At 34.8% G+C, this 21,220-nt stretch overlaps 1 protein-coding gene across 1 annotated transcript in view; it reads right to left on the minus strand.

Moving 5' to 3' along the window:
• kcnk9 (potassium channel, subfamily K, member 9) overlaps window positions 1–21,220 on the minus strand; it is a 108,886-nt gene that overhangs the window by 49,291 nt on the left and 38,375 nt on the right. The window lies entirely within an intron of this gene.

Genomic DNA, 21,220 nt, shown 5'->3' on the forward strand with positions numbered 1-21,220 from the left:
AGGGGTGCCGAAAAAATACTGTAAAATAACGGAAAATAGCCATTTCATAAAAATATGGTAATTTTCCATAATTAAAATACAGTTTTTTGCCCTAACTTTACATGAGATTTAGCTTCTTTTTTTTTTTTTTACTATTTCATGTTTAATAAAGAATATTTACATGTATTAAAACAATCAAATTACCTATATATATATATATATATATATATATATTTTTTTTTTTTTTTTTTTTTTTCAATGAGACTAAATTGTACAATCCACTGATAAAAACTGTATTTGGACAGTTTATCAGTGCTTATACATGTTATACATTCACAAAAATACATTTATTCAACATTTTTGTTGTGAAACCTCCCGTAATTACACAAGATATTTGTCAATTAACAAACAAGTCTTATTAAACTTACAGAACAAGTCCTTCTTTTACGGTTAATTGTCAGTAAGTTGATCTCGTTTTATTTATTTATTTATTTTTTACAGTATTAAACTTTAAATTAACAGTTTAATCTCATGAATAGGAAAGAAATATTTGTGAAATTATGATACATCTGCATATGTATTTTAACTGTATTTTTCTGTGAAAAAAGAAAAAAAAATCTTTTAAAAAATGGAAATTTTTTGGTTATTCACAGTTACAGTTTTTTCGTGTTATTTTACATTTGACATGCAAAATCACAGTCTTTTTTTTGTAATTTCATTGATATTTTCCTGTATCTTAAAAATACAGGAAAAATCTGTAAAATAAACAGTAAAAATTCTGTTAAATTACAGATTTTTTTTACAGTGCAGTGTTCTAGAATTCATGAGCTCTGTATGTTAGTCCATGCTCCTACATTTCATAGTTTTGTTTATTATGTATGGACAGATGGCCGACAAACCAAGGCCAAGTTAACCCTTTAACCCCTGACGTGTCTGTGGTGAGCGTTTAGAATATAGGATTTATTTTAAATATTCCTAAAAATTCAATCCTTTGCTCAATAAGAAATATTTCAAAACATGCTAATTGAATAGACCTTGTTCTTTCCCTAAACATCTGAGCATGCTCAGTACATCCCACACCACTTGTGTAAAAGGTGGCAAAACACAGAGCAGTGAGTGAGGCCGACCTGCTATAAAAATAAACGGTTTGAGGTTTTTTTTGGGTTTTTTTTTTACATCGTTTTCCTTGTCATTTTTTGTTTTTACAGTTGTTTGCAGTGTTGTCGTGATTTTCCTTTATTTATTTATTTTTTTACGGTGTTTTTGCTGAGTTTTATCAGTATGCATCTAAGATTTTGCTTAGATTATATTATTTGTTTATCTATATTATTGTTTAAAACTGCACCATCTTGTTATCCTGTTTTGTTTCTTCACCTTTCCTTTTTTTAAATAGGGTAGGCATCAACAAGCAGTTGCTTCTGTCTACACATTTTCACCCATGTTTAATATAGAAATCCAACCTGTATGTATGTATGTATATATCATGTTTTGTTAAATGGATGAATAAATTACTTACTTAGTTTTGACTATTTGAAGTTCAACAACTAGTGTATATGGCAATTGCTATATTGTTTTGATCACCTCTATTTATTAATGTAATTGCTCTAATATTAGTTCCTTGTACACATAAAAAGTTACGTTTTTTTCTTCTGCTCAAAACAAATAAATGAATGAATGAACCAGGTGCCAAAAAGCAGCTGGACTGATTCAGAAAAAGAGAGCCCCAAAACAAAAACTACAGGGCCAAACTTCAAGTACTTGTTCAGTGTGTTCCAGTTCACAGTTCATGTTCAACATCCTGAATCTCTCATTGATGTACATTCTCAGTACCTTATTTAGTAAAAACCTGTCAAACTTCAATTCCTCTCTTTGTCTTTTTCTTTTATTCTACCCTGATTTGACCCTAAAACACACAGTAAAACAAAACTACTGAAGAAAAGGAACACAAACACATACTCACACAGAAGACAAACCAGAACTAAGACTGCTGTTACCATGACAACAGTCACTTCAACAAACTGACAAAAGGATGAAAGTATGATTATAATATGTGGCTTATTTATATTTATTGAATATCTTTTTTTATTTTATTATTATTATTTTTTTTTTATTATAGTTTCATAATATTGTAAAACAAATAGAAGAATTGACTTTTGGCTTGAGAAGGTTTGGCCTTAATGCGTTTTTTTTTTTTTTTTTATGTTCTAAAGCAGTTCTTCTGTTTAACTATTTTATCATGATGTTACAATCTTTAAAATCTGTCAAATATTAAGTAATTTTTCCTGTGTTTTTTTTTTTTTTTCTTCACAGTTCCGTTGATAGAGGTCTTTATTTCAGGGAAGATTAATTGCAGCGTTATGTTCTTGCAGATTAATGGCGGGGAACCTGGAGCTCAATAGCAGCTCTGTTCAGTGTTGATAACTGTCATAAGCTGCAAAGATAATGTCTTTGTTCTTCCTATACGTCAATGAAACCTCAGAAGAAAACATCAAGCTGCGCATATTGTACAGCAGAGTTCATCCTCCCCCTGCTGATTTCGGTAACACTTTATAATAAGTACACACTATGAAGCATTAGTTAAGCATTAACAAGTACTGAATTCATTATTTATAAAGCATATTTCTGACATGAATACTCATTAGTACATGGTTTATAAGCACAGTTATAATGGTTTTACTCATCATTAATAAGCCCATCTACAATATGCTTAATGATTGTATTTTCATACTTTATAACTTATTGATTCAGCATTTAAAAAAATTGTATTGCATCACTTACAAACCAGTTATGATGTGCATTTATGCTCGCACATACACTATTCAGACATGTACTAATTGTTAGTGAATATGTTAGTGTGTATTTTATACTAACCCACACATTTCTTTTCCAATAGATGTCCTATAAACTGTTACTAATACAGGAATTCATGATTTCAGGTAGTTATAAAACACTTCCTACTCATTAATTAAGTATATGGTGTGAGCTCATCTAAAGTGTGCACTATCTATGCCACAGGTGTCAAACATGTGGCCCGGGGGCCAAATCTGGCCCGCCAAAGGTTCTGTTCCGGCCCACAGGATGAAAGTGCAAAAATTAAACAGTCAAGATTGTCAAAATCATTTTGGTTCAGGTTCCACATACAGACCAATGTGATCTACAGTAAAAATAACAACACAATAACAATGACAACTACAAATTTTCTTTGTGAAAAATTCAAGTGAAAAAATAACATTACACTGTGAAAATATTTACATTTACACAACTATTTTTTCACAATAAAATGCAAATAAATACATAAATATAAACAAAGATGAACAACCCAAAATGTGCAATTTTAACAATATTCTGCCTGTTACTAAATGTTTTGTGCATTTATGGATCCACAGTGAGCTGTACTTGTGTTAATAATAAGAGATGTAATATTGTACAAATTGTTCAAATTTTAGTTCCAAACTCCAAAATTTTAACAATATTCTGCCTGTTACCAAATGTTTATGTAACACTGTGTGTAATGTACATGTATAAATAATAAGTCAAGGCATAAAATTGTTAAAATTGCACTAATTTTTCAAATGAAATTTCAGTTTTTTCAGGTTATTCACGACTTTTTTGTAAAATGTAAATATTTTCATAATTTAATTGGGGTTTTTTTGTACTAAAACAAAAAGAAAAACTTGGATTTGTCATTATTTATAGGTTATTAAGTCATTATTTTACTAGTCTGGCCTGCTTGAGATCAAACTGGGCTAAATGTGGCCCCTGAACTAAAATGAGTTTGACACCCCTGATCTATGCCATCTAAAGCATTTACAAATGAGATTTGAAGGTTGGCAATGCCTAAAGACTCACAAAAGTCTGAGTTATTCTAACAAAGGAAAGGCACAGCACATGAGATTATCAAACAAACTGCATGATTGAAAGATGAATGATTATGATTATGAATGATGATTAAAACATTTGTAACTGTGCTTATAAATTATATACTAATGAGTATTCATGTCAGAAATACGCTTTATAAATGATGAATTCAGTATTTGTTAATGCTTAACTAATGCTTCATAGTGTGTACTTATTATAAAGTGTTACCCAGATTTCTTCAGATACTTGGAGTCACGTCTCCTTCACATCCTGCAGACTGGTCCTGGCAGGACTCTGAGCAGTCCCAGGTGTCGCTCCACATCCCCTGTTAGGCTTCAGCTAATGAAGCTCATTGCCCGGCATCGGGAAATACAGCTGTTGAGCGCTGCTAAGCAACAGGCGCTCACACTGTTCCCAGCTACAACCGCCTCCCCAGAGAAACTGACACCACTTGGCCCGGTGTGCCCTGGTGTCTCTCCGCTGACAGACGTGAAACAGCGATGTGTTTTGCTTTAATCAGAAGGTCATCGCAAACTGATGTCTCCGGTATTTTCTGCAAGATGGAGACGTGTGATGTTGGTCCCAGTAGGTCTGTGAACATGTTGAACCACAGCAGCCTCTTGGCTTCACTTGTTTATCATATGGCCGATCTTAAAAGGCTACACTGAAAAGACTCCGACACAAGGGAGGTGCCAGAGGTGGACTCGTACTCCAAACCTTTACCAGGTCCAGGGTGTTTGCTCTTTATTGAAAGAAAAATTGCAGACTTTTTTTCAGACATTTTCAAAACTACTTTTACTTAGTTTTTGTACTTTTATACTTTTTTGGTTGAGATTGTACCTGTTGTGTGTAGTAGGAAAGTTGTTTTTAATAAACGTATGACTAAATGAATGTATAATTTACAGTAAATTATGTTTTACTGACAGAAACGTGTTCAAATCATATGAAAATCACAAAAGTGCATGAATATCACAAACAAGATTCACTATATTCCAGTACTGACCAGTTATTGTAATCATATCAAATTTTTAATATGTTTTCCTCATGTATTTCTTACTAGATTTTTTTCCCCCATTTTCCTTCATATTTCATTTCTCACTTGTTGTTTTTTTAGACCTGTCTTTTTCTTTGCACTTGTGTGTTGTATGTCACTGCTGTTAAAAGTAAAATTTCCCCATGGAGGGATCAGTAAAGTCTTATCTTATCTTATCTCATCTTATGTGCCTTTGTACATACCCTAAAATTCAACTATGAGAGAAACTTTTTTCCATACTTTATTAAGACTTTTACTCAAAAATCCAGACTTTTCAAGATCTAGAAAATAGCATTTCAAAATTCCATTCTTTTTAAGAGTTTTAGGACCTGCACAAAGCATAGGAATACTCCGTTAAAAGACTTCAACCTATGACTGAAGACAAAGAGGATTGCACTTTACCATGTAAAAATAAAAACAGTAACAGTTACAAATGTTATACCTTATATTTGTTAGTTTGGTGACATTAAATAAGTTGGTTTTCTATGGTCATGACCAAAGTTTTGGCAGTGACACATCCTGTTTTTGTTTTTTTTTTTCGATGTTTCCCCATTTTTGAGGTACGCTGAAGGACAATTATGAGAGTTTTATCAGTGCCAAAGACTTTAATTACAAAATATATCATATTCATGCAAAGTCAATTTGTGTCACTGCCAAAATTTTTGGCCAAGATTGTACACCCATGATAACAGTTTGGACATGTTTCTGCATAGAGGACTGTCTCCTGAGTCCTTCAGTGTCAATTATTCTCCTCTACAGCGGTAATAGAGTCCAACACTGTCAGCTTAGAAATGCATTTACTCCAGCACACACAGGTGAATCTTATATAATCGTCCTTCAATATTTATAAACAATGCAGTTCAGAAAATTCGACCTCAAGACATGGAGAGATTAGTGGTTGCTGAGTGAACGAAAACTCAATTGTGGTACTTGTTCCAGTGGTTGTAGGTGGAATAATCTCTTCAGTATTTTTTTCTAAATGGAATGTAATTAATTTTAGAACAAATTACAAACAAAATACAACAATACAGGAAAGTATCTTAACTGTGAGATCATAAATTAAGTTTCTGTAATATTTTTGTTGTAATATCAGCCTGTCTTCAACTTTAACATAATTAACTTTTGGGTATTCATCGTTACAAAATAAAAACTCGTGACAAGAGTTAACACTGCAGATGGAGCTAAAATGTCAAATGTACTTGTGGCTGCTGTAATGACTAAATCTGTGAAGTTAATCCAATCCAATCCAACTTTATTTATAAAGCACTTTAAAACAACCACAGTGGACCAAAGTGCTGTACAGAAGACTAAAAGTACACTAAAAATTAATAAAAGCATTAAAAACATTAAAATCAAATAAAATAGATAAATAAAACAAGTTAAAATATAAAAAAAAGAAACAAAATGTCAACATTGCACGAGTATTAATAGGCCAAAGTTAAGGTTGAGTTTAACTCATATTAAAATCCTGTTTCTGCATTTTACCCATCCTAATACACACATAGTACCAAGCATTAGCATTAGCATTAGCGTTAGGAGCAGGGGGCAGTGTTGCCAGATATGATTGACAGTTTCCAGCCTAAATCCAACATAAAACCCGCCCATCTGATTAAAAGCAGCCCAAATTTCAACCTCTCCACAGAGTCATGTTAAAACTGTAAAAATATTACATGCATTATAAAGAACACATCTTAAGCACACTGCACTATGGGTGACTAAATAAACAAAGAACACAATGTGCTGTGCATTAATACCCCACAGCCAGAGTGGACAGACAGACAGATGATAAAACGATTATAATACTGGCCGAAGGGTAAAACGGTAACACAAGCAGGTTCCCCACAGAGTGCAATCAGACAATCAAATAACCAACACAGATTATCTTCCCAATCAACCAACAACTGTTACAGACTGAGGATGGCAAATTGGACAGATTCTTTTCATTTCAAAATAAATGAACAAATAATTTGAGTGCAAAGACACAAAAGTTTATTGAAATGTTTAAGTTTATAATTTTTTTGACCCATAACACCAACTATTTTGCTAAAAACCCACCAAATGTGTAGAACAAACATAAAAAGTCAGTGTATTTCTGTTAGAGGGGTCCACTTGTGTATATAATATAATCTGGACCAAAACTCTAAAATGTCTTCTTCAATTTGTGCATTTAAAAGGATATATAAATCTAGTATAATAACAAAAGATTACAGAACATTATCCGAATAGGGGAAAATCTAGTTATAGAAGAATGTATAAAATAAGATTGATACATACTATCATGATTTGGAGATTTTTACCTCTGCCAAGGAGGTTATGTTTTTGCCAGGGTTTGTTTGTCTGTCTGTTAGTGTGCAACATAACTCAAAAAGTTATGGACAGATTTTGATGAAATTTTCAGGGTTTGTTGGAAATGGGATAAGGCAGAAATTATTAAATTTTGGTGGTGATCAGGGGTGGGGGGGCCCACGGGGGGGGGCGCAGACCAGAAAATTTCATCAAAATCTGTCCATAACTTTTTGAGTTATGTTGCACACTAACGGACAGACAAACAAACAAACAGACAAACAAACCCTGGCAAAAACATAACCTCCTTGGCGTGGGGGGGCCCACGGGGGGGGCTACTGATCAGCCTTGGCGGAGGTCTGCGCTCTCCGAGTGCTTCTAGTATCACATGTATTAACTAGAAGCACTCGGAGAGCGCAGACCTCCGCCAAGGCTGATCAGTGGGCCCCCCCACCCCCGATCACCACCAAAATTTAATCATTTCTTCCTTATCCCATTTCCAACAAACCCTGAAAATTTCATCCAAATCTGTCCATAACTTTTTGAGTTATGTTGCACACTAACGGACAGACAAACAAACAAACAAACAAACAAACAAACAAACAAACCCTGGCAAAAACATAACCTCCTTGGTGGAGGTAATGATTGTATTTGTAGTAAATAATGAAAGTGCATATAAATATTATAGTTCATTTTAAAAAGGTTGATTATGCAAAACGGACCGTGTGCGAGGTGACTAAAAAAATGCATGTGAATGGTTTGTATGGATGCTTTGTGTTATTGTAAAAATATATATTTAAAAAAGTGTGTTAAAACAAAGGAAGCAGAATTAATTTAATTATCAGTTCATCGGTTCAAGATTCAGGACTGAATGAACTGATAAAGGACAGAAGTCTGAGTCTCTTATTTTTCATACACAAACAGACTTTCAAGGACTCACCACATACAAGCATTTAATCCCCCCCCATCTCCATCTGCCTTACAACATTCTTCTTCTCTTCCTGTCCCCCTCCCACAACCAAATCCATTGAAAAAGTTCCATCACGTGACCACATGTACCATGTTTATAATGTTTTATGTCTTATGTATGTGATGTGTGTGCTTGCATTATCTCCACTGTAATTCTTTCGAAGGATTTGTATTGGGCGCATGCGCACGCAGCGACCAGCAGTGAGCGAGAGCTCGCTGCAAAACAAATCTACCCACGGGTACAAATAAAGTCACCTTGAACCTTGAAAAAGGGGTGGGAGTTTATAAATTATATTTCTTCCCACTCCTTTTCAAGCGCCAAAAAATGTGGTTTGACCATGTTGTATGGTTCTTTTGTTATCTGATTCTATGTGCTCGAAATAAAACTAACTAACTAACTAACTAACTGTTGTGAAAACCAGTCCAAATCTTATCAACCCACCCAGTGCCTTTTTTTCCAGCCTAATGTGTTCAAAACAAGCCCAACTGAGCAGGAACCCGCCCAATCTTCCTCTGTACCGTAGTCAAGGGCACCAACTGTGCTCACCACCAGAAACAAATGATCCAAAACATTCAAGAAACGTTGCTTACATTTTGTCCAAGCTGCAACATGTGCTGGTTGTATTATCAGTGAATCCATGAAACAGTCACATAAAAACACTGAGTATAGATGCTACTGAAATGTGATAAACTGAGACAGTCTGAGCTTATGATTCAATCCTATTGTTTGTGTTCAAGTTCTAATACTAGACCTTTATGCAATGCGCCAGGAGCTCAACAATCAACCACAAATAACATTTTTAGGAGGAATAAATACACTGACACAAACATAACCTACTGCTATACACTTTTCCATATGTGTTACTGTGGAACTAGTCATTTTACATTTAACCCATACAGACCCAAACAGCTGCCACTGACCAAAACCATCTACTGATCTAAACTGTTTAATACCTGTTGATCCACTAATCCTATCAATTCATGTAAATAATTGCTGTAAAATGCAGTTTGTCATCTTTTCATGGTCATCAGATATGACCCATTTGGACATTCAGAGGCTCTGTAGTTACCGTGGAAACACTGTCATCTTCTACAACATTGATTCATCAGTAAAACCCATGGAGTTGGATCAATGACAGTGGATGGAGACACTGGGTTTATGTTCAGTTAATGGAGGAGTGTCAAACTCATTTTAGTTCAGGGGCCACATTCAGCTGAATTTGATCTGCAGTGGGCCGAACCAGTCAAATAATAACATAATAATATATAAATAATGTCAACTCCAAACTTTCCTCTATGTGTTAGTGTGAAAAAAGTAAGATTACATTATGAAAAGGTTTATATCTACAAACTACCCTTTCAAAAGATGTGAATAACATGAACAAACTGAATAAATAAGTGTAATTTTAACAATATTATGCTTCAGTTTATCATTTACAGACGTAATATTGTTAAAATTGTACTTACTTCTCTTAAGACATTTCAGGTTGTTCATATTTGTTCAAGTTATTCACAGTTTTTGCAAAATTATACTTTGTTTTAGTGTAAATACATGAAAATGTTTACATTTACAAAGAGAAAAATTTGGAGTTGTGAGTTTTTGTAGGTTATTTAACTGATCCAACCCACTTTAGGTCATATTGGTCTGAATGTAGAAACTGAACTAAAAGGATTGCTAATATTTTAGTGTATTGTATGTATGTATGTATGTATATTTTTGCATTTCACACATTCATCCCAAGGGCAGGACTGGACCTTTTGCCGAGCCGGATTTGGCCCCCGGGCCGCATGTTTGACACCTGTGAGTTAATGATATATTTTGCTGAACAAGTTGTTTTTTCTTCATTTTTCTGTTTTGATGTAATAACCTTTAGCTTTAATTTGAGCTTTTAATGATCATCTACATCACAGGTGTCAACCATGTGGCCCGGGGGCCAAAACTGGCCCGCCAAAGGTTCCAATCCGGCCCACAGGATGAATTAGCAAAGTGCAAGTTAGGGCATCAAACTCAAAAATAGTGCCATAATAACCTACAAATAATGACAACACCATTTTTTCTCTTTGATTTAGTGCAAAAAAATTTACAAAAACAAACTATCCTTTGACAATAACATGTGAATAACCTGAACAAATATGAACAACCTGAAATGTCTAAAGAAAATTAAGCACAATTTTAACAATATTCTGCCTGTAACTAAATGTTTTGTGCCTTTGTAGATCTGATCTGTAATGCACATGTATCTAAATATAAATGAAAATTTGAGGCTTAATATGGATAAAATTGTACTTACATTTCTTAACAAATTTCATTTTTTTCAGGTTATTCACATTGTTTTTGTTTGGATAGTTTGTAAATGTAAATATTGGCATCACTGAATGTTATTTTTTTTGCACTAAAACAATTTGGAGTTGTCATTATTTATTGGTTATCATGCTATTATTTTACTGGTCCGGCCCACTTCAGATTGAATTTAGCTGAATGTGGCCCCCGGAAGAAAATGAGTTTGACACCCCTGATCTACATGATCAGTAAATTAAATATAATAAAATACCTGATTTTCACTGAAAAAAGCAAAATACAGAGGAGAATACTAGAATAAATGGTGATAAATTGGTTAAGAAAAGTTAAAAGAGAAAGAAAAATACATTTGGGAACTGACACAAAAGTAGCACTGGGTCTGTATGTGTTAAAGTATGGCGTATGTATGCTATTGGTGCACATTGTACACTCTATTCATTAACCCTTTACCTCAGAAACATCTATAGTATATTTAGTATATTATGACCACACCTTGTGTAATTGTAACTTCATTTGCATGTGGAATTGGGGTGGGCTCAACTTCTTCCTATTCCATTTGGACATTGAGTTTTGTGGTTAGAGTCACAGTGAAATTGTTTCACATTTGTGTGATATTGGTTTTCTTTTTTGGTTGTTTTATTTCCATCTATTGGAGTGTCCTTTTGGATCTGGAATTTCTTTTGCCTACTTATGTTTGAAATAAAGTCCATCTATATCCGTAATATGGCTATGAAATGGACAGAGTTTATTTTTCATATGTAGAGTATTTTTGGTGTTTTGTGCAGGATTGTTTAGAATTTATTTTGACACGCGTAAGATTTGAGCAACTGACGAGAGACTTTCTGATCAGTAGAAAAAGATAAGGGTACGGGGGTGGGAGTATATAAGTTGTACATCATCCCATTCCTTTTTGAATGATTTTTTTCCCCTTTTTTTCCCTTTGTTTTTGCAGTTTTTTATATTTGAAATAAAAAAAAAATTAAATAAAACAATATAAAATGCTTTGGCAAACCCATGCGTATACATTTATTATACAGGGTGTCCCATAAGTCTCCATACACAGGAGACATACTACATATGGTTCTAACATGTATTTCTTTATATTTCTTCTTTATAGTTCTTCAGCAGTAGAGGACACACATTGAAATGTGTTCCTGACAAAATAGCAGTCATATAGAGCATATTATATAAATGGTTTATCTCAAGAAATGTTAATTTTTCCTATGTATGGAGACTTATGGGACACCCTGTACAGACATATGTAACTTGACTTCTATGTTTCAGTTTTACTCTTCTCTGCATCAACATGTTCTATTAGAGTCTACATTAAACCTGGAGCTAGAACACTGAGTCCAGACTCTTGTGCGATTTCCTGAGAGAGTTTGGTTGGAAGTCTAATTTTGGTTAGATTCACCAGTAGAAGGATAGTACAGCTTCTCTATTTTTGACAATACTTGTGTTAGAAACACATCAAATTGCATTAAAAACTTGTCAAATGAATTACTAGTACATATGTAATGTGTATTTGCATAGTCATGCCTTAAATTCCTATAAATCCTTCAATATAAGAAGGTAATGATGTATAAAACTCAACATATGAATGGATAATCACACTTCATAGTATTAATTCTACCATGTTCCTTTTATTTATCATGAATTAATTATCATACAATTAGGAAACTGTGTTGACTTGCATGCAGAGCTTTGCCCTTTTATTATGCACTGCAGGTGATTCACATACAATCATAACTGTCATCCCAGGAGTTTATTTTTTCCACCTATGTAATTCTACTGTCACTGTAATATCACACTGTATTTGTTTTCCACCCTCTGGGGTACAACATTTAGAATCAGAGACACTAGTCGCGTATCAAAAAAAAAGAAACGGAAAAAAAAAAAAAAACGCTAGCCGACCACACACTGTGCACAAGCCGCCGACGCTGATTTCATGCTGCTGTTCTGTGGCAATAACTCATACAGGAGACCACACACTCCCACTCTTTCTACAGATGGAATAAAGTGGATGTGATAAGCTCTTGTGGGAGTGCATAACAGTGCACAGCTACAGAGGGAAGATGATTGTCATGGAGCTGGAGAACTAACCGCAGGTGGTACTGATGGAGTAGCAGTGGTCATCTGCACGCTTACTGTCCTCGCTGACAAATTACATAAAGAAGCCCGGAGTTTATTGTGCAGGTGCTTAAGGGGAATAATGTGTCAGAGGGAGATATGCAGAATGTGTCACTGCAGGAATTCAGCGTATGAGGGAAAAAAACAATGAAATGAAATGCAAATCCCCCTTATGTCTGAGCAGCAAGGAGGAACACCCAGCAGTTTGGCAGCTGGGTGCTGTGTGCTGCTGACTCACTGGGCAGATGTACCGGATCAAAATGCACCGAGCTGCCAATGGATGACAGGAGGTAAATGTCAGGAGTGCTGCTGCAGTGGCCACTTACTTTTCTGGACTCCTCAAACCATACTTTTTCCTTCTGTAGGTAAACTCGATAAAGATTGATGCCATTATAAGGACCAAGTCTCACAGTTTTGGACAGTTTGATCCTGCGTTAGCGTGTTCTTTTGTTGGCAGCTCCAAGAATAAGTCCGGATCCTTTTTGGTCTCATTTTTAGCTTACCGGCCGATAGGCTGTAAGCTAATGCCGTCTGTCGTCGTCTGTCATCGTCTGTTGTCTGTCATTGTCTGTCATTGTCTGTCGTTGTCCATTGTCTGTCATTGTCTGTCGTCGTCTGTTGTCTGTCGTTGTCCATTGTCTGTCATTGTCTGTCGTCGTCTGTTGTCTGTCGTTGTCCATTGTCTGTCATTGTCTGTCGTCGTCCGTTGTCTGTCGTTGTACATTGTCTGTCATTGTCTGTCGTCGTCTGTTGTCTGTCGTTGTCCATTGTCTGTCATTGTCTGTCGTCGTCCGTTGTCTGTCGTTGTACATTGTCTGTCATTGTCTGTCGTCGTCTGTTGTCATCTGTTGTCTGTCGTCGTCTGCTGTCTGTCGTTGTCTGTCATCGTCTGTTGTCTGTCATCGTCTGTTGTCTGTCATCGTCTGTTGTCTGTCATCGTCTTTTGTGTGTCGCCGTCTGTTGTTGTCTGTTGTCTGTCATTGTCTGTCGTTTTCCATTGTCTGTCGTCGTCTGTTGTCTGTCGTCGTCTGTTGTCTGTCATTGTCTGTCGTTGTCCATTGTCTGTCGTCGTCTGTTGTCGTCTGTTGTCTGTCGTCGTCCATTGTCTGTCATCTGTCATCGTCTGTCATCCGTTACAAAATTTCAATCGTCTTCTTCTCCGAAACTACAATTCCGATTGACTTCAAACTTGGTATACAGCTTCTTTATGATGATGTCAACGAAAGTTAGTGAAATTATTTGGATCCAGCTCTGATTCTGGATTTGGTGCTACTTTGACAAAAATTTCCCCATTATCAGAGATAGGAAGTGCTGGTAAGCTACAGGGCCATTGGTCCTATTTTTATAGTTTTATTGTTGACTTGATCTGATCACAAACAAAATATAACTCAGCTGAGGATCCACACCCCAAGTGAGGAAATGGATCCCGACATTCCAACCCACATCACTTTTATAATCCTTGTAAACTGATCTTCAAACTATGGGCTGAACCCCTCGTGCTATAGATGGGCTGGGTCACAGAAAACGGACTGGTGTCATCTTACTCTAAAGTCAAGCAGATGTAATTCCTCAACTCAATGCCAAACCCCCTATTTAGTGTTTACCTGTTAATCTCTAGTTGTTTACAATTGTCTGTGGGCATGTGTATTAGTCCTATGATCATGAATCTGTCAGTTTAGTATATGACCAAGATGTGACCTATCCTAAGAAATGTACGACTGACCAGTGAAACAAAGAAAATCTAGTGACACAAAGGAATCCTAACTAATACTGACTAATACTAATACTGACTAATATGTGATTAAACTTAAGAATTCAACTATCTAAATTAAAATATTTCACCTGGTTCCAACATATGGAGACAGTTGGCAGAAATTTAGATTTTTCATGGGAAAATTTAAGGAGGTTCTAACGTTTTTGGACACTCCATTCATTTGTGCTGTAGTGCTTTATTAAGGATCACACTTAAGGCATTGAACTCTACCAAGTATTGTTCCTTTCTCCAAACACACATGCTCCCTTCTGCACATGCTCTGTTCCATCAAGGTTAAAACTGGGTATTTCAGTAACAATGAAACACATCCAGGACAAACTGTCAAGAATTTAGTTTGGTTATTTTTTCTTGTTCACAATAAATACATTTTTAAAAAGAAAAAAGAAGAAAAATAGAAACATTCGCATTTGTTTGTGTCTGATGCAGCTACATCTTTTGAAACCAAAAACTTTTCCACCACTGTATTTAGTTTTGTAGTATTCCAAACTCTCATCATCAGGGGGATGTTAGGGACCACAACAGTCTTAGTTCTACCAAAACCATCAATAAAACAACACTAAATATCTGCAGACGGTATTACTCACTGAATAAAGTATGAAAAAAAAAACAAAAAAACATGTGCACTTCTGTATATGGTATCACCAACATTTCTTCTTCTAAAGAAAAAGTTATAGTGTTTTTTTTATTTTGTCAAAATAACACTGTCTTATAATCTTTATGTGCACATCAGCTGATAGTTTACATTATAGCTCTGTTAGTGTAGCTCTGGTTTTAGACAGAAAACAGACACAATAAAATCACCTGTGTTTTCTGTACAGTTGTGTTGTTAATGGCTGCACTGTTGTTTTACATTTGTACTGAATGCGTGAAGCAGCAATGTGTGATGTACATCTGAGGAGAGACGTAAAAGAGAAAAACAAGAGAGCAGCTGATCCTTAGTTTGCTTTCAGTAAAACTTGATTCTTAAAAATGTCTCTCTTCTCTTCTTCACTTCTTCAGTTTTGATGAATCAGATTTCATGCAACTATAACGAAATGTTCTCAAGAACAACAAGTGGTTCCAGGCACAACAAACCCCGCCCCTCGCACCTATTGTTATTTTGACATCAATCCAGCTGATGTCATTATGTCTATGCATGTGCTGATGTCAGCATATCAACTGCTTCTATATATGTGCCAAGTTTGAAGTAAATTGAAACAAAATTGATGTTTTCATAGACATTTGAAATTTCGCCCATTATAAGTAAATGGGAGAAAAAAAAAAAAGAATTTAAAAATTTATAAAAAATGTGAACTTTGATGTATTTTTCCCAAAATGCAACCACATCTATTCTTTGTCACTGGCAAACTATAAACCCAATTTGGTATTAATTTAGCCAATAGTTTTGCTGCTACAGACATTTGAAATTTCACCCATTATAGGTAAATGGGGAAAAAAAAAGATTTTAAAAATTCAATTAAAAAAAATAAAGTTTGATCTACTGCTCCCAAAATGTAATCAGATCTATTCTGGGTCACTAGCAATCTATAAACCCAATGTGGTATGAACTCGACCAATAGCTTTGCTGCTAGAGTGTTAACAAACAAACAAACCAAACCAAAAACAATACCCCTTATACTCCCCTTGGGGGGGGGGGGGGGGGGGGTGTAAAAACAAACCAGTCAAACTCTGAAAATGAACTAAGAATGAACAATGACCTGGACAAATGACAACCTTCACAGACAGGACAGCAGCAGATGTACCTAACATCAGACACTTTTTAGTACTTCTATTCATTTTATTCCACTAACTTCATAACCAAATATGTATTTAGTGGAATAAAATGCAATCGAATGGGTTAAATTTCCTTTTTCTCAAATGTCTAAAGTAAACTTCTAAGTTGGCTCTAGTACAAGTCCATCTCCATTAGCATGAAACGCTGCCAGACTGACCAGTTGACCTGGTCTCAGTCAGTGACAGCTCCTGTTACAGCCAGTCATTTCTGGAGACGCATTGTGTTGGACTGACTGACATTCAACCTTCTGGATCTGGGTCTGGTTCTCCAATCAGACTGAAGAACGCTGAAGGCCATGTTCCACTTTGCCTCCATCAGCAGTGACGTCATGGTGACAATGATGTGTCAATCATCTTGTTATATTTGTCAACACGTTGGACCAGGCATGGCTCAGTGATGGTCATAAAGGACTGTCAGCTCAGATGATAAATCTGATATTTCAGGTCAGACGTTCAAAGTCCATTTTATATTGAGCATGAAACCTGAACATTTACCATTTGAAAGATTTCAGTCCAGGCTATAAGGTCAAGGGTCACTTGTCCTGTCGAATACATGATATGGTTTTAGATTGTTTGAGTATCAAAGGGACCTTTTAATGGAGAAACTTGTTGTTAGTATACATTATATTAACTCTTAATCAGCCCTGAGCATTGTAAAGAGGAGTTGATAATATTATTTATCTTGCTGTTGTTGTTTGTTTATTTGTTTGTTTTTCTCTTTTTTGTGTTTAATAGGTTTGTAGGTCTGTTGTATAATTTGTTTTTGTTTACTTTTTTCTTTTTTTTTATTGTGTCTGTGTGGTTCCTTATGTCTACGTACATGGTTATGTAAATGTATAATTTAAAATAATAATTTAAATAAATAAATAAATAAATAAATAAATAAATAAATAAATAAATAAATAAATAAATTTGAGTATAGTATGTGTTATCCAGGGTCTACAAAACAAAGAGGGCCATGTCCATTTTAATCAACATTCTCCCGATGAGACAGTGCTGTTTAATTCATGATTTTTAAAAAAAATTTATTTATGAGTTTTTATCTTGTTTTTTAGTTGGTTTACATAACAAGTTTACATAAATGTTATCAATGCATCTAGTAAAGAAATTCAGTCTGAATACAAGCATGGTTAAATAAATAAAGATTATGCAGCTTGGTAATTTAATCAAAAATGCTCAAACACCATTAGCTTAATGTTTTCTTTTTTCATTATACTAAAGTTACAGCAAAACTCAATTGGCCACGATAAAGATAAATGCAATTGAGAATGAACAGATCAATGCGGACCGGTGTACTGTTTAGAATACAGGCTGCAACAATCATGCTGAATATCTAGGAAAGATTGTTAGAAATTAAAAAAAAAAAAAAAAAAAAAACATATATTATAAATTAAATATATCTTAAATGATTAATTTATCCAATTAGTTAATTTTTTTAGTGTTAGAGATGGTAAGTGGTACAACAAAACCGTTTCTGCTGCTTCTGAGGAAAAAAAAACTGAAACAGAAGAAGCTTCATTTAAAAAAAAAAAGAAAGAAAGAAAGAAAGAAAAATGAATGATATAAGCTATGGTATTTATTTAATGGTACGTTAATTTAGTATTAATTGACTAATAAGAAAATAATCAACAAAAAATAACTACTAATTCCAGCCCTGTTTGCTAATAATCTGTTATTATCAATAGAATGAGGTGTCTGTTTTGTGCAGGAATAATTTGACTATTGCCTCCATTTCTCTGTAATTGAGTTCAGTTCACCTGGGAGGTAAACCTGAATGGAAGTGATATGTTAATGTATTGCTAAAATGTAACATAATAATTATAACAACCCAGAATGAGGATTAATATAGTCTCTCATGAATGTTATCATATATTTAACATTAGGCATTTGCTATTAACAAGTCTCATATATTTCGCCGGCTAGCATGCATGTTCTAAAATCCTGCAATATTCAAAGTACTTCCATCAATATTTTAGGGATATATCTGCATTAATTTTTGTATAATTAATAAGAAGAGCCCAGCAGATGTTCTTCATGAATGTTAAATGAACAGCACACATCCACGTTTTAATTTTCATTTAGTTTTGTGATGAGAAATAAATGCTACTGGTCAAAGGTGTGTCTCAAATGTTTGACTTTATTTGCATTCAGTGCTGGAACATTGGTGCAGGTTTGTGGGCATTTCTGAAGCAGCATCACTGAGCTTATTGTACTTTGGCATCCAGATGGAATTCACAGCCAAATAGTCAAAATGCCACGAAAGCAGCAGTTTAGTCATGTTAACCTTTCATATACAACAGCAGTAGTGGTAACCATATACTGTATAAAACAAGTAAAAGGACACAGATTAGATTTTTGGAGTTGGTGAGCTGGTGCTAAACATAGGAGAGAATTATTTTACGGTCTTGTGGAAAAGTATTAACTGTAAGTATTATACAGGAAGATCCACACAGGTTTTAAGGATTATGTACTATTGATATTCCAGATGAGGACGTCATATTCCAGAAGACACTTAGGATGACAAAAACCACCAATGAATCAACACTATCTAAGACACAGCACATATCACTATGTTATCATAGTGTTTTCCCAGTCAACAACTCATTGACAGTGGGTAAAAATAACACTGTTTCTTACAATCTTCACATGTTGTATCAGCTGATAGTTTACATTATAGCTAGCTTATCTTAGTTAGCTTAGCTCTGTTTTTAGACAAAAAAAAAAAACAGAACAGTTACAGTAAAACCACAAATCACCACCATTTGTGTCGTCAATAACTGCACTAAAGATCTGTTCAATCATTCAGTGAGGTCAGAACTTTCACTGTTTAGTCAGAAACGTGGATCAACAAACAACAAACTTATCATTTATCATTTTCACACATGCATTGGCCAGACCTGAACCCCACTGGTTATTTTTAGGATGTGCAAGAGAGGATTTTACACAGCAGATGGACTTGCCATCATCAACAACAAGGTCTCAGCAAAAAAAAAAAAAAAAAAAAAAATTCAACTCTGACCACTAAAGTAAATGTAACACACCGTACATTTATCAAATCAATGCCGCAGTGAACAAAATATAAAAGTCTGACTTTTTTGGATGGTACTTTACACCTATATGTTCATACAAAGGGCCAAAGTATTTTTTTATTCACCCTTTTGAAGTGGATTGAATCATTATAGTTCAAGTGACGTGACCATTAATAAAAATATCAGTGTAATATGTGTAGTTTGTGTTGGAAGTCAGTGTTGTTTAACATTAGCTGAATCATTTTCTACACTTATTAACCCATAAAGACCCAAACATCCACCACCGACCAAAACCACCTGCTGATATAAAATGTTTACTACCTGTTGATCCACTAATCCTATCAATACATGTAAATAATTGGTGTAAAATGCAGTTTATTATCTTTTCATGGTCATCAGATATGACCCATTTGGACGTTCAGAGGCTCCGTAGTGAATGTGGAAACACCGTCATCTTCTACAACATTGATTCACCAGTAAAACCCATGGAGTTGGATCAGTGACAGTGGATGGACACACTTGGTTTATGTTCACTTAATGATATATTCCAAACTTTCGATCTGTTTTTTTTCCTCCTGTTTGCTTTTTGCGTCCATTTTCATTCATGTCTCTCTCCCTTTCTCTTCCTTAAGAGCAAATAAAGACGCGTGGAGTGACGATATCCAAAAAAATACAAAAAGTAGTAGTCCTAGTGGATGCAAACACTTGTAATAAGAAACTCCTTTTGTGGTCTGATAGTATTTAACCCATAAAGACCCAAACATCCACTGTCGACCAAAACCATCTACTAATCTAAACTGCTGATCCATGAATTCTATCAATACATGTAAATAATTGGTGTAAAATGCAGTTTGTCATCTTTTCATGGTCATCAGATATGACCCATTTGGATGTTCAGAGGCTCCGTAGTGATCATGGAAACACCGTCATCTTCTACAACATTGATTCACCAGTAAAACCCATGGAGTTGGATCAATGACAGGGGATGGAGACACTTGGTTTATGTTCAGTTAATGATATATTTTACTGAAAAAGCCACTTTTTCTTCAATTTTCTCTGTTTTTTATATAATAACCCTGAACTTTAATCTGAGCTTTTATGAAGATCTACATGATCAGTGAATTAAATATAGAAAAATACCTGATTTATCCTGATGAAATGCAAAATGCAGGGGATAATGTTATAATAAATGGTGATAAATCACTTAAGAAAGGTTAGATATAGAAAAAATAATAATTTGGGAACTGATAAAAAAGTAGCACTGGGTCTTTTTGGGTTAAATATTGTAAATCCGTAGTTGCTTTCGGTTACTGGTGTATATTTGGGTCTTTACGGGTTAAACATTTTAAATCAGTAGATGCTTTTGGTCACTGTTATATATTTGGGTCTTTACGGGTTAAACATTTTAAATCAGTAGATGCTTTTGGTCACTGTTATATATTTGGGTCTTTACGGGTTAAATATCAGTAGATGCTTTCGGTCACTGGTGTATATTTGGGTCTTTACGGGTTAAATATTGTAAATCCGTAGTTGCTTTCGGTTACTGTTATATATTTGGGTCTTTACGGGTTAAATATCAGTAGATGCTTTCGGTCACTGGTGTATATTTGGGTCTTTACGGGTTAAACATTTTAAATCAGTAGATGCTTTCGGTTACTGGTGTATATTTGGGTCTTTATGGGTTAAATATTTTAAATCAGTAGATGCTTTCGGTCACTGGTGTATATTTGGGTCTTTATGGGTTAAATATTTTAAATCAGTAGATGCTTTCGGTTACTGGTGTATATTTGGGTCTTTTTGGGTTAAATATCAGTAGATGCTTTCGGTCACTTGTGTATATTTGGGTCTTTACGGGTTAAACATTTTAAATCAGTAGATGCTTTCGGTCACTGGTGTATATTTGGGTCTTTATGGGTTAAGAAGGAAGCACCTGAACTAAGGGTCGGCCGACAACAAAAGACACTCCTCGGTTCATCAGGCAACGGCTCACTAAGGACTTACAATGACACTTGAGCCTGGATGAACCCACTGTGCCTGTGCTTCTACGTCTCTGCTCATCTGTGCTGGAGTGGAACGGTCGCCACCACTCGACT

This window comes from Sphaeramia orbicularis, chromosome 11, assembly GCF_902148855.1.
Source record: "Sphaeramia orbicularis chromosome 11, fSphaOr1.1, whole genome shotgun sequence".
Taxonomy (NCBI): domain Eukaryota; kingdom Metazoa; phylum Chordata; class Actinopteri; order Kurtiformes; family Apogonidae; genus Sphaeramia; species Sphaeramia orbicularis.